Here is a 15071-nt window from a genome sequence, read left to right as displayed (position 1 = left end):
TATGTTCTGATCATACATTGGCGAGCCTAAAACCCATACTATCCAAATTAATATTATTAACACCCTAAATCAGGCCATACAACACATCCTCACAAGCCATCATTTTGGTTTGCACACTCGCAGCTAGTAAACTCAGCAATATGGACAAGGGACCATATGAAGAAGTTCTCTCGCTTGCACGTTCACTCCTGTTTCAGAAAACTGACAGAGTTTCTGTGAAATGCTGGTGGACATTTCAATGGCATTTTCTGACCCACCAAATGCATCTGACAGAGCCAATGATGAACCAGGAGGACACAAACATGGCAGACCCAACTGGCTGATGCTATTCATGACACTCTCTTTAGCCACTTATGCTTCCTACGTAGACCAATGCTTCTAGAGCAGGGCCACAAGCACAGATTGTGGAACCATATCTTCTCGCAGACCTGGGATGACAAGCAGTGGGTGCAGAACTTTTGCATGAAGAAAGCTACATTTTTAGAGCTTTTGTGCAGTTTACCCTGATCCTCTAGTGTAAAGACACACACTTGAAGGCAGCCATGCCAGTCCAGAAGCAGGTTGCTGTAATGATCTGGAAGATGGCTACCCAAGGCTTCAATAGGTCCGTTGCCAATCAGTCTTGTGTTGGAAAGTCACCTCTGGGAAGAGTGTTGGCAGAGGTTTCTGAGGCAATCAGGCGTGTGATTTACCCCAAAGTGGCGGGCATAAAAGATATTCCTAAAGTAACTACTGGTTTTGAGAGAATGGGGTTTCTAAACTGCACCAGAGGTATTGATAGGACTCATGTGCCCATAGTTTGCCCTCCTCAAGGAGAATGTGAGTACATAAACCACAAAGGGTACCACTCTATGGTTATGCCAGCCCTTGTGGACCAAAGATGCTGATTTATGAATGCCAATGTGGGCTGCATTGGAAAAGTTCATGATGCCAGAGTTTTCTGCCGACTGGGAGTCTGCATTCATGGACAAGCTGGGACACTATTCCCACCCAATGATAATGTCATAAAATGGAGTTACTGTCCCCGACATTACTGTGAGGGACTCTACGTGCCCCCCTTGGCTTATGAAATCATACCCTGATCTCAGGGGCCTTGGTAAATGAAGGCTTAATTACACTTTCAGCAGGTGCAGAATGGTTGTTGAAGGTGCATTTGGCAGCTGAAATCTACAGATCCCTTTCGATGCTAAAGTCATCAGTGCTGTAAGCATTACTGTGCTTGCTGTGCTCTTCACAATTTTTGTGGAGCCAAAGGTAAGCCATTTCCCCCTGCACAGAACTATGACAGTGAGGGCTACTGAACTGGTACACTCAGCCAGGGAGTGCCCCTATTACTGTGCCAGAAAGTGCCTCTCCCACAGCTGGAGCTGGATGCACCAAGGCAACAGGAATCAGGGAAACTTTGTGCTTCCACATAATGGACTTGTATGGGCCAATGGAAGAGGGAAAATAGTACCTCTATGAATGTGCTTGGGGCAGGGGTGTTGATGCTTGTGTGAGGTTTCAGTGCTTAGGGTGGTGGTGAGGTTGACTTCTGAATGATCTGATTGCTTGTCAAATGGAGGGAGAGGGCAGTTGATTCACAGTGTGGATTGATGTAAGGAAGTGATTGATGCAGATAACTATATTAAGAAATATTGTTTGCATACAAATTCCCAGTTGTCCCTGATTATGTGTTTACCTTTATTATTAGAAACATACATTATATGATAGGATGCAGTGATAGCAATAACATTTCTTAATAAAATAAAAAGCTTTATTTGTAAGCATTGTGACAAAGCTCCGACGTTGTCTCAGTGGGTCCCATGCTTCCAGGTGGATTACAGTAGCCTCAGTGGCTCACTGTGACCCTCCATGTAGCCCTTCTCTCTCTAGAGGCAAAGGTCACATCCTACTGAGTCATTTTCATCATAAGCCCACAAGGGAGGTGCGAAGAAGCAACTCTCCCTTGCACAGTCTCTGTTGTCTCACAGTCTCTGAGATTAATCATGGAGAGTGGGAGAGAAAGGGGCGGAGGGAAGCCCAGGCCCGCCCTCTACTCCGGGCTTCAGCCCAGGAACCATAATATCATCACCTATTGGTAGCTGACTTTTTGAAACAGGACAAGTGCAATTCCCTGGACCTCTTTCCCACAGCAGCCCCCCATTTCCACAACACCTACTTCATCCTTACCTCAGGGCCTCCTTCCTTGTGCCTGATAGGGTTTGTACTGCCCAGTTTCTCCAGCAGTGCAGCTTCCTCCTACAGCTCCTGACGCGCACATAACTCACTAACTGGGAGGCTTTTTACTAGTTCCAGCTAGCCCTTGATTGACTTCAGGTGTCCCAATCAACCTAGCTGTCTCCACTGCTTTCTAGAAGGATCTTAATTGGCCCCAGGTGTCTTGATTAACCTGGAGCAACTGCCATTTGGTTACCATGGTAACAGGAATTTGTTTAGCCTGGGGCTAACATACCTGTTTGTCTCTACTTTCCTATAGCCATCTAGCCTTGTCCTGTCACATATCCCCCACCCTCTGCTCAACACCAGGGAGCTGAACAACTTGGGACACCAGGCAGTGTACTTGTGGTAGGCCATCAGCATTGCCACGGTGGCTTCCAACCCTGTGCCGTATGCAAAATTGGAATGGTTGTAGGGATAAGAACCACCTGGTGACCCTTTCATTCTTTTCCTTATTCTGCTGCATCCATTGGAGGGGTGCATGGTCCGTCACAAGAGTAGATCACCACCCTAAGAGGTAATAACACAGTGTCTCCATGGCCCATTTGACAGCAAGTCATTCTCTCTTGACTACTGCATATTTCTGTTTTCCTGGGAGAAGCTTTCTGCTTAGGTAGAGGATTGGGTGTTCCTCTTCTCCAACCATTTGTGACAAAACAGCCCCCAACCCCACCTCAGAAGCATCTGTAAAATAAATTCCTTGGTAAAGACTAGGGCTATGAGTATGGGGTCATTACAGAGGGCTGTCCAAAGGTCTGTGAATGCCCCCTCTGCTGCGTCAGTTCACTTCACTATGTCTGGACCTCAAGCTTTTTCCAGATCCATTAAGGGACTTGCCCTAGTGGTGAAGTGGGGAATAAAACATTGGTAATACCCTACTACATGCCCAGGAATGTGCAGACTTGCTTCTTCTGGGTTGGCTGGGGCCAATTTTGAATAAGAACATAAGAACGGCCATACTGGGTCAGACCAAAGGTCCATCTAACCCAGTATCTGTCTACCGACAGTGGACAATGCCAGGTGCCCCAGAGGGAGTGAAGCTAACAGGCAATGGTCAAGTGATCTCTCTCCTGCCATCCATCTCCAACCTTTGGTAAACAGAGGCTAGAGACACCATTCTTTATCCTTCCTGGCTAATAGCCATTTATGGACTTAGCTACCATGAATTTATTCAGTTCCCTTTTAAACATTGTTATAGTCCCAGCCTTTACAACCTCCTCAGGTAAGGAGTTCCACAAGTTGACTGTGCACTGTGTGAAGAAGAACTTCCTTTTATTTGTTTTAAACCTGCTACCTATTAATTTCATTTGGTGATCCCTAGTTCTTGTATTATGGGAATAAGTAAATAACTTTTCCTTATCCACTTTCTCCACATCACTCATGATTTTATATACCTCTATCATATCCCCACTTAGTCTCCTCTTTTCCAAGCTGAAGAGGCCTAGCCTCTTTAATCTTTCCTCTTATGGGACCCTCTCCAAACCACTAATAATTTTAGTTGCCCTTTTTTGAACCTTTTCTAGTGCTAGAATATCTTTTTTGAAGTGAGGAGACCACATCTGTACACAGTATTCGAGATGTGGGCATACCATGGATTTATACAAGGGCAATAATATAGTCTCAGTCTTATTCTCTATCCCCTTTTTAATGATTCCTAACATCCTGTTTGCTTTTTTGACATCCTCTGCGCACTGCGTGGACATCTTCAGAGAACTATCCACAATGACGCCAAGATCTTTTTCCTGACTTGTTGTAGCTAAATTAGCCCCCATCATATTGTATGTATAGTTGGGGTTATTTTTTCCGATGTGCATTACTTTACATTTATCCACATTAAATTTCATTTACCATTTTGTTGCCCAATCACTTAGTTTTGTGAGATCTTTTTGAAGTTCTTCACAATCTGCTTTGGTCTTAATTATCTTGAGTAGTTTAGTATCATCTGCAAACTTTGCCACCTCACTGTTTACCCCTTTCTCCAGATCATTTATGAATAAATTGAATAGGATTGGTCCTAGGACTGACCCTTGGGGAACACCACTAGTTACCCCTCTCCATTCTGAGAATTTACCATTAATTCCTACCCTTTGTTCCCTGTCTTTTAACCAGTTATCAGTTCATGAAAGGACCTTCCCTTTTATCTCATGACAGCTTAACTTACGTAAGAGCCTTTGATGAGGGACGTTGTCAAAGGCTTTCTGGAAATCTAAGTACACTATGTCTACTGGATCCCAGTTGTCCACATGTTTGTTGACCCCTTCAAAGAACTCTAATAGATTAGTAAAACACGATTTCCCTTTACAGAAACCATGTTGACTATTGCTCAACAGTTTATATTTTTCTATGTGTCTGACAATTTTATTCTTAACTATTGTTTCGACTAATTTGCCCGGTACTGATGTTAGATTTACCGGTCTGTAATTGCCGGGATCACCTCTAGAGCCCTTTTTAAATATTGGCATTACATTAGCTAACTTCCAGTCATTGGGTACCGAAGCAGATTTAAAGGACAGGTTACAAACCTTAGTTAATAGTTCCGCAAGTTCACATTTGAGTTCTTTCAGAACTCTTGGGTGAATGCCATTTGGTCCCGGTGACTTGTTAATGTTGAGTTTATCAATTAATTCCAAAACCTCCTCTAATGACACTTCAATCTGTGACTTCCTCAGATTTGTCACCTACAAAAGCCGGCTCAGGTTTGGGAATCTCCCTAACATCCTCAGCCGTGAAGACTGAAGCAAAGAATCCATTTAGTTTCTCCGCAATGACTTTATTGTCTTTATGCGCTCCTTTTATATTTCGATCGTCAAGGGGCTCCACTGGTTGTTAAGCAGGCTTCCTGCTTCCGATGTACTTAAGAAACATTTTATTACCTTTGGAGTTTTTGGCTAGCTGTTCTTCAAACTCCTCTTTGGCTTTTCTTATTACACTCTTGCACTTAAGCTGGCAATGTTTGTGCTCCTTTCTATTTGCCTCACTAGGATTTGACTTTCACTTTTTAAAGGAAGTCTTTTTATCTCTCACTGCTTCTTTTACATGGTTGTTAAGCCACGGTGGCTCTTTTTTAGTTCTTTTACTGTGTTTCTTAATTTGGGGTATACATTGAAGTTGGGCCTCTATTATTGTGTCTTTAAAAAGGGCCCATGCAACTTGCAGGGATTTCACTTTAGTCACTGTACCTTTTAACTTTTGTTTAACTAACCCCCTCATTTTTGTATAGTTCCCTCTTTTGAAATTAAATGCCACAGTGTTGGGCTGTTGAGGTGTTTTTCCCCCCACAGGGATGTTGAATGCTATTGTATTATGGTTACTATTTCCAAGCTGTCCTGCTATAGTTACCTCTTGGATCAGCTCCTGTGCTCCACTCAGGATTAAATCTAGAGTTGCCTCTCCCCTTGTGGGTTCCCGTATCAGCTGCTTCATGAAGCAGTCATTTAAAGTATCGAGAAATTTTATCTCTGCATTTCATTCTGAAGTGAAATGTTCCCAGTCAATATGGGGATAATTGAAATCCCCCACTATTATTGGGTTCTTAATTTTGATAGCATCTCTAATTTCCCTTAGCATTTCATCATCACTATTACTGTCCTGGTCAGGTGGTCGATAATAGATCCCTAATGTTATATTTTTATTAGAGCATGAAATTTCTATCCATAGCGATTCTATGGAACATGTGAAGTCGCTTAAGATTTTTACTTCATTTGAATCTACATTTTCTTTCACATATAGTGCCACTCCTCCCCCTGCACGAGCTGTTCTGTCCTTCCGATATATTTTGTACCCCGGAATGATTGTGTCCCATTGATTGCTCTCAGTCCACCAGGTTTCTGTGATGCCTATTATATCAATATCCTCCTTTATCACAAGGCACTCTAGTTCACCCATCTTATTATTTAGACTTCTAACATTTGTGTACAAGCACTTTAAAAACTTGTCCCTATTTATTTGCCTGCCCTTTTCTGATGTGCCAGATTCTTTTTTATGTGACTGTTTATTATCTGATCTGACCCTTACATTATCCTCTTCCGTCCTCTGTTCCTGACTATAACCTGGAGATTCCCTATCATCAGACTCTCCCCTAAGAGAAGTCTGTGTCCGATCCACATGCTCCTCTGCAGCAGTCACCTGTAGCTTATTCATTTGGGGCTTCACTAGGCCCCTTCCTACAATATACTCAGGTACTTAGTCTCTGCTAGCCCTGTGGTGCATTTAGCGGAACTAGCAGTGAGGCCAGCCCGCCTTAAGGTGCGCAGTACTGCCTCAACTTTCTCCAAGTGGGTGGTGTATGGATGATTACATCATCTAGGTATGTGACTGTATAACTAGTATCAGAGCGCAGTAGCTTATCCATGAGGCACTGGAAGGCGACCATGTAGCACAAAAGGGAGGATGGTGTACTGGAATAGCCCCTCCAGGGTGGAGAACACTGTCTTCTCTTTAGCTTCTTTGGTCAGGGGAATCTGCCAATACCGTTTTGTTAAATCCAGGATAGTCAGGAATTGGGCAGTACCCAGTTGGTCAACCAGTTTGTTGATGCATGGTATGGGTATGATCGAATTGGGATACCTCTGAGTCATGCCAAGGTTTTAGAAGATTGATGCGGTAAGTTTGCTCTGGTTTCCGGCAGCCTGGCTGCCAAACCTTATAGTTTACCTCCAGGGGTGAAAGTAACTTAAAGGACTTACCAGTATGCCAGAGTCCTGACCAGGGGCATAGCCTCAACCGGAAGAGGCAGGGCCTTTCAAGATTTAAAGCAGTGGCAGGAGCACTGGGCCCTTTAAATCCCTGCCCAAGTCTTGTTGCTGGAGCTCCGGTGGGGATTTAAATGACCCTGGGCTCCCCCCAGTGGCAGGAGCACCAGGCCATTTAAAGCCCCGCCCGAGCCCAGCTGCCAGAGCTCTGGCGGTGCTTTGAAGAGCGGCTGGAGCCCTGGACCCTTTAAATCACCACCGCAGAAGCCAGTCCAGTCCGGCACAGCATACTGGCTCTTGCCGGTACGCCATACCAGATCGTACCAGCTTACTTTCACCTCTGTTTACCTCCCCCATGGCTTTCACCACTTTGTAGGGTCACTGCCACTGGGCCAAAAGTTTACTCTCTGCTGTGGGCACCCAGTACCATCACTCGGTCCCCTGGTTGGAACTGTTGAACCTTTGCTTGGTGGTTGTAATGGGTTCATTGGGTCTCCTGTGCTTTCTCCGAGTATTTCTGAACAATGGGCATAACTTGGGCTATACGATCTCTCATCTGCAGTACATGCTCAACTATGTTGCTTCCGGGATTTGGCTCCTCTTCCCAGGCTTCTCTGGCTATACCCAATATGCCCCAGGGGTAGTGCCCATATAGTAGTTCGAATGGAGAGAAGCCTGTGGAGGCTTGCGTGACCTCGCAGATGGCGAACATGAGGTAAGGCAGTAAGGTATCCCAGTCTTTCCCATCCCAGCTTACCACTTTTTTGATCATGGCCTTGAGGGTCCTATTGAACCTTTCCACAAGGCCATCGGTTTGTGGGTGGTATACAGAAGTCCATAGGGCCTATATGTGGAGCAATGAACAGAGATCTTTCATCAGTTTGGACACAAAAAGTGTCCCTTAATCAGTCAGTATCTCTTTGGGTAGCCCAACCTGGGAAAAGATCTGTACTAGCTTCTTTGCTATTGTCTTGGAAGCTGTGTTGCATAGGGGATGGCTTCTGGGTACCAGGTTGCATAATCCAGGACAAGAGGTACATGTTGGCATCTCTGAGCTGTCTTCTCTAGGGGTGCTACCAGATCCATGGCTATTTATTCATAAGGTACCTCTATTATTGGAAGAGGTATCAAAGGGGCCCTTAAGTGTGGGTGAGGGCTATGCAGCTGACACCCTGGACAGGAGGTGCAGTACCGCTGGACATCTTCGTGTACTCCTGGCCAGAAGAACCTCCACAGGATCCATGCCTGAGTTTTCTCTACCCCTATGTGTCCTTCAAAAAGGTGACCCGGTGAGGCTCAATATGTTTTTTTGATGCTTTCATGGCACCAGAGGTTGCTGTATCTCTTGCTCCTGCATTTGTACAACCCAGTACAGGAGATCTTTCGTCACTATAAAGTAAGGACCTTGTCCCCGGACCTTCCCATCCCTGGGCACCCCGTCTATCTTGGCCACCTCTCTCCTGGCGTTATCATATCTGGGGTCCTCCACCTGATCCCACCCAAAAGTCTCTCTTCCAGGACTAACCTGCCTGAGCTCCCAGGAGCCAGTTTTTGCTTCTTCCAGCAGCTTGCTGCCATCACAGCTGAGGCCAGCCTCTGGCTCACCTTCTGCAGTGGAAATTTCTCTGTCTGCTGCTCATGTCCATCTGCCTGCTAGGGCAGTCTTCTGGCCCTGGGTCAGGATCCAGGTTCCCAAAACCTTCACAGCCTCTCTCTCTTTTTTGGTCTTTCTGGGAGCTGGGAACAGATTCTGAGAAATCTCAGAAGACATTGGGGGTTGACATTCCCCTGACGACAAGTTGCTGCCCTCAGGGTCCCCTCCTTCCTCCAGCGTTTCTGGGGGAAGTAAATTATGAAACCCTGGATAGTTCTGCCCAATTACTACAGGATATGGGAGTTTAGGAACTACACCCACTGACACCTCAATGGCGTTCCCCTGAACCTCTGTCTCTACCAGGATGGTGAGGTAATGGCTCACGGCTCAATGTATGCACATCACTGCTACGCGTTTGGCTTGTAGCAGCTGGCAACTTTTTACCAGCTTACCCGATATGAGGACGCTAGCACTCCCAGAGTCCACAAGCTCTGTAGTCTCCATCCCATTTATTATCACCAGCCTGGTGTAGTTATGCAGGGCTAATGCGATCACTGCAAGGTGGATAAGGGAGCAGAGGACCTCCCAATCCCCCAAATTACAGTGCATATGCTTCTCTGTACTGGGACACTGTGTTGCTATGTGTCCCCACTGCACACATTCATAACATCTATAATTGCTTCTAGTCACTCCCCGTCATGTGGGTTAGGGGGTTTAGTCTCAGGGTTCCCCTCACTCAGGACATTCCCTTCCATCTGGGTTCTCAGCTGGTTTTCAGCCTCCCTCTTCTTCCACCGAGGTCTCCCCAGGTTTTGGCCACACAACCTTCCAGGGTTGGGGTTGGGTGCTTGCTTCATAAGGGGCCTTCCTTGGCTAGTTGGGTCAGTTCCCTTGCTGTCATCCGTCTTTCTACCAACATGATCATTTCATTGTAGGTGGATGAATTGTTCTGGCCTACCCATTTGCGGAGATCTGGCGGCAGTCCCTACATGTAATGATCCATGACCAAAGTCTCCAGAATCTCCCCCGGACTGTATGCGTCAGGCTGTAACCACTTCTGCATGAGGTGTAAGGTTGAATAGCTGAGACCTCGGAGGATTGTTCTCCTGGTATTTCCACTCATGTAACCTCTGGGCCCTTACTGCTGCTTTCACCCCGATCGTGCTAGGATCTCTGTCTTCAGCTGGGATAGTCAACGGCGTCCTGAGCAGGCAGATCAAAGTAGGCCTTCTGGGCCTCTCCACACAAAAAAGGGGCAAAAAGACTGATACACTGATCCTGGGGCCACACCTCATGCTGAACAGTCCTTTTGAATGAATGTCTTTATACCATCTTCTGTCATCATCTTTGGCAGACAACCAGTGGCCTTAAGGGTTCACGTCCCATTGGCCCGCAGGCCTGGGTGGTGAGGGTCTTCAGCTCATCCACTACCTCTCACAAGAGGGCTTGATCTTAAATCGTCTGGCCCACTAATAATTGGTTGATTTCCTGCTGTAGCCACATAGATTCCTGTTGTGCTATCGCCTGAACCCCAGTGGCCTCCTGGTGAGACACCATGGCTTGCAAGGGAGCTCTCACCACCTCCTCTATTGTGGTACAAAACAAAACCTCAAAACCCCAGTGCACTCTCTTTTTTTTCTTAATCTCTTTCTTCTGCCATGTTGTGAACAATTGATACCACCCCTGACACCAGTCGTGACAAAGCTCCAACCTTTTCTCAGTGGGTCCCACGCTTCCTGGCAGATTACACTAGCCTCAGAGGCTCACTGTGACCCTCCATGTAGCCCTTCTCTCTCTAGAGGCACAGGTCACAGCCTACTGAGCCATTTTCATCATAAGCCCACAAGGGAGGTAGGAAGAGGCAACCTTTCCTTGCACAGTCTCTGTTGTCTCACAGTCTCTGTGTTTAATTGTGGAGAGTGCACGGGGAAGTGGGGGGAGCCCGGGTCCACCCTCTACTCCAGGTTCCAGCCCAGGGACCCTAATAGTAGCAGCTATTTGTAGCTGATTTTTTGAAGCAGGACAAGTAAAATTCCCTGGGCCCCTTCCCCACAGCAGCCTTCCACTTCCTCAACATCTACTTCACCTCTCCTTGTGTCTGTTAGAGTTTGTACTGCTCAGTTTCTCCAGCAATGTGGCTTCCTCATACAGCTCCTGACACATGCACTTAACTGACTAACTGGGAAGCTTTTAACTAGTTCCAGCCAGCCCTTGATTGGCTTCAGGTGTCCCAATCAACCTAGCTACCTATCTCTCTCCATTGCTTTCTAGAAGGATCTTAATTGGTCCCAGGTATCTTGATTAACCTGGAGCAACTGCCATTTGGTTACTATGGTAACAGGGATTTGTTTAGCCTGGGGCTAACATACCTGTTTGTCACTACTTTCCTATAGCCATCTGGCCTTGCCCCGTCATAGCACTTATTAGAAAAGTACAACATTCACCCATTGTTAGGCAGGTCAGCAGCCATTTCCATGCCAAAACACCAATAACACCACTACCAACAAAGTGCATGAATAAGTGCAAACAGTGAAACCATGTTCAAGACAGAAGACATCTACTGTTGCATGTCTCCTGGCCCCTCACTCTCCTTTCCCTTCCTTCCATGTTTGTCAAGGTCTTCGCACCAGGGCAGGGGAATCGAGGCATCCACAGGGGAGGGGATCAGTAGAACAACTTGGGCTTTCAGGTGTGATCAGTGTCTGTGCTACAAAAGGTTTCACTATCATTTCAGGCATTCCACATTTTGGAGGCCATAAAGGTAGGTGGTGCCCGATTGGCAAAGAGAAGTGTAATTCCAAGCCACCAATGAGAAACCAGTAGTATATGTCACTGAAGTATTCAAACTTATAGTGACTGAACAGCACATTTATGAGTGGAGTGGCCTGGTCAACTACCGAGGTGGCCCTGGAATATATGCCCGTCCCCAAAATGTGACTAATTATTTGAAGTTCCTGCTACGGGAAAAGTTTGCAGCTATCAGCATCTAGAATTGGGTCGGAATTCATGAGGAGATCAAAGAATGCTATGGTAGTGTCCACATGTTAGTGTGCCTATTATGACTGCTTGCAAACACACAGAACTTCACTGCCATCCCCCTTACCACCATCACCCCCTGGCACATTTATGGACACAATTCAAACCCTCAGTAGTATTTTGGACAAGTGATTTTGCCACTTATGGACTGCATGGACTACATGTAGCTGAAATCTACTGGATTTGTAAATGGAACATATTTCCACAAACTTTCCCTCCCGCCACCTCAGTTCACTGTTTTCAGGCAGCTATGACACTGTTGAGTGGTTACAGAGCAGCATTATTATTTTTAACAGGAATGGCCTAGCAAAATGTGTGCCTTTCCAGTAAAAATTCACTTTTCAAAGCTTACTTTACAATCTGCTGTTAGTGGATATATGCTGCTACCCGGGGCTTGTAATAACTTTCGCAATGGCTCACAGAATGGAAATCTCTCCCATTCCTATATTAATAAATGATAAAGTGGAGCCAGACACTTGTCAGGCTTCAGGGTGGCTTCTGCCACTTCTGTTGTCACTAGCTTCTGTTTGTCAGAAGCTGGGAATGGGGAACAGAGAATGGATCACTTGATGTTTACCTGTTCAGATCATTCCCTCTGGGGCACCTGGCATTGTCCACTGTTGGAAAACAGGGTACTGGGCTAGATAGACCTTTGGTCTGACCCAGTATGGCCGTTCTTATGTTCTGCTGCTAGTACCACAGCATGCTGTTTGTCCTGGGTACACCAAAAAGCTCCTCTGAGTATGGCCCCACCATGTTCTGCAGCTGCTCCTGTGGCAAGCCTCCTCAGGGACTGGTGTCAGCAGCAGAATCATTTCACTGTCTTCATTCAGAACCTGCTGCTGGCTCACACCAGTTCCCATGCTGGATTCTGGGGAGAGCAAGTTGTCATCCCAGCAGACCAGCTCAACGTTCACCATTGTTAACTGTGTGCTCAGTGCAGTACCCAGCACCTGGTGAAACTCATCACAAAATGGTCATGACATTGGTGAGTTACCCGAGGTGCAGGTCTGGTGCTGGTTTTCTGGTACTTGGTCTTGAGTCACTTAAGCCACTCCCTACCCTGGCCACTGGTCTGGTAAATTTCCAATAGAGCCAGCTTCTTTGCTATTTGCTTGTATGTGGCCGTTCCTGGTGCTCTTATTAAAATCCATTCTTGTTGGCCTCGTACCAAAGATTAACCAAAATCTGGCTTTGCTTTCACAACCACAATGCAGATTTGTGTGTAGATGTAATTTGGGTTTGGGCTCACACCTGAGTCTGAGCCTAGGCTTACATTCAGTGTAGACATACCCTCTAAGTGCATGGCCTCTAGCTCTCAGGCCATGGATCATCACCTCTTTTGTGATGGAATCACATGATTTTCCCACTTGCAGACCAAGCCCTGGGCTACAGTGCCTTTATATCAACTGTTGTTACCTCAGCAAGTGTAATGTAGTCTCAGACCCAGCAGTTCTGTTTCCTCCAGGGCAATGACAGCGGTATGCAGTGACCAAGAGCTTCCTTAAAGTAAAATAACCTTTATTTGGAATAAGAAGCATATAAGAGAAAACATCTTGCAAGCAATTAAACAGATTATATGCATATTTAGTTTGCATACCCTATGGTTTGCCATTCCCTGTATCTGGGAAGGCCCAGTTCCTTCACACTTCCCTCCCAGAGTCTCTGTGTACCAGTGTGTCTCCATAGGTGGCTTCTGACAAGTGTTCCCCCATCTCCTCCTCAGAAAGGCTTTTTAGCTCTACTCTTTCGATCTCTAGCTTACCAGTCTAGCCAGACAAGGTCTGTAACTGGTTGGAGACAGGATATAACTGGGGTTATTTAGTCTGCAGAAGAGAAGAGTGAGGGGGGATTTGATAGCAGCCTTCAGTTACCTGCAGGGGGGTTCCAAAGAGGGTGATGCTAGGCTGTTCTCAGTGGTGGCAAATGACAGAACAAGAAGCAATAGTCTGAAGTTGCAGTGGGGGAAGTCTAGGTTGGATATTAGGAAACACTATTTCACTAGGAGGGTGGTGAACCATTGGAATGGATTACCTAGGGAGGTGGTGGAATCTCCATGCTTAGATGTTTTTAAGACCCGGCTTGACAAAGCCTTGGCTGAGATGATTTAGTTGGTGTTGGTCCTGCTTTGAGCCAGGGTTGGACTAGATGACTTCCTGAGGTCTCTTCCAACCCTAATATTCTGTGATTCTATGATACCAGAAGCTAACAGCTTGACATTTTAATAGAAACTTCTTATTTGTTCTTATTTGAGAATCCATTTGTTTCACTTCACTCAGCCCCAGTTTTCCCCATTATAAGTAAGATCATACATTAAAACGAGATCAATACATTATAACCCAATATAGACTTACTTCCTCTCACTGACCAGGTCACACACTGTGTTTATAAAATTATTATATAGCAACTCCACTCTTGTCACCTGGATGAAAGACAAACAAAAAACCCACCATCACTATGTCATTAGAAATACTGTCCCCAATAAACAAAGAGTGTCATACTTACTTTATTATGATGTATGTGGTGGTACACATGGCACCTGTCTGCCTCTACCCTATGTCCTCTTTATGAGGGTAAAGACAGACAATGCAACCAACGGAGGTGCTCACGTACTATGGGGATGAGCGCCATATGGGAATTGAAATAGAACAGAACTCTGCATCAGCAGATTCAAATTTCTCTCACCCTCTTTTTCCTTCTTGAGTACAAGTAACTGAGCAATTACTGTAACTGTGAGAACGTTCCTCCCTCAGAACATAGCTGGCCTTCCAGCTAATTAAAACAGTTTAAGCCACCTGCTGAAAAATGAAATATGTGACAGGCTCCAAATGAACCATTCAGCAAAGTCCTGTCAGACTTGTCTTTCCCTTGTAACAAAAATAAACTTATTAAAAGAGACTTAGGAAGGATAAAAAGCATTTAAAATGAAGTGATTAACTAAACCACTTTCTGTTCCACCACCATCACGGCTTGCAAGTGAAGGATGAACTAGGCAGCTGTTAATGCCAGTCAGGGATTGTGTACATGTGTTCAGGCCACAGCCTGCACTACTGCCTAAGGATGGTCTCAGATCCATCACACCTGGTGGCTATAGTTTAGAGGCATTTTTCCCACTGGCGAAAGATCCACAGTTCAGCAAGTGTCGCTATTGAGCAGTTCTTTCCCACCACCCAGAATGCACAGGTTCCCAGACAGACTCTTGAGCTGAAGTAGTATGTTGTTTATTTGCTGCTTGCATTAAATATGCCATAACGAAGTCATTCACTCTATATTGTATAAACACTTTTTCTGCTTAGCACTAAGATTAGTTTGCTAACTCAGTTGTTTACCTGATTGGATTGCTGGCTCAGCTTTTTATCTGGCTGTTCTCTTTCCTTGCCAGACAAGCAGGCATCTTTTCACATATCCCAACACTTAAAATATACATTCTACATCTTACATCCTACAATCAATCAATAGTAAGAGTTCCAGACCACCTTGCCTAGTGGCAAGAGTACAGAAAGCATCACCCAGTGGTAAGAGCTAAAGCC

The sequence above is a fragment of the Gopherus flavomarginatus genome, chromosome 2 (assembly GCF_025201925.1).
Source record: "Gopherus flavomarginatus isolate rGopFla2 chromosome 2, rGopFla2.mat.asm, whole genome shotgun sequence".
Lineage (NCBI taxonomy): Eukaryota > Metazoa > Chordata > Testudines > Testudinidae > Gopherus > Gopherus flavomarginatus.
The sequence above is the reverse complement of the archived record's forward strand: the minus strand, read 5'-3'. Positions refer to the sequence as shown.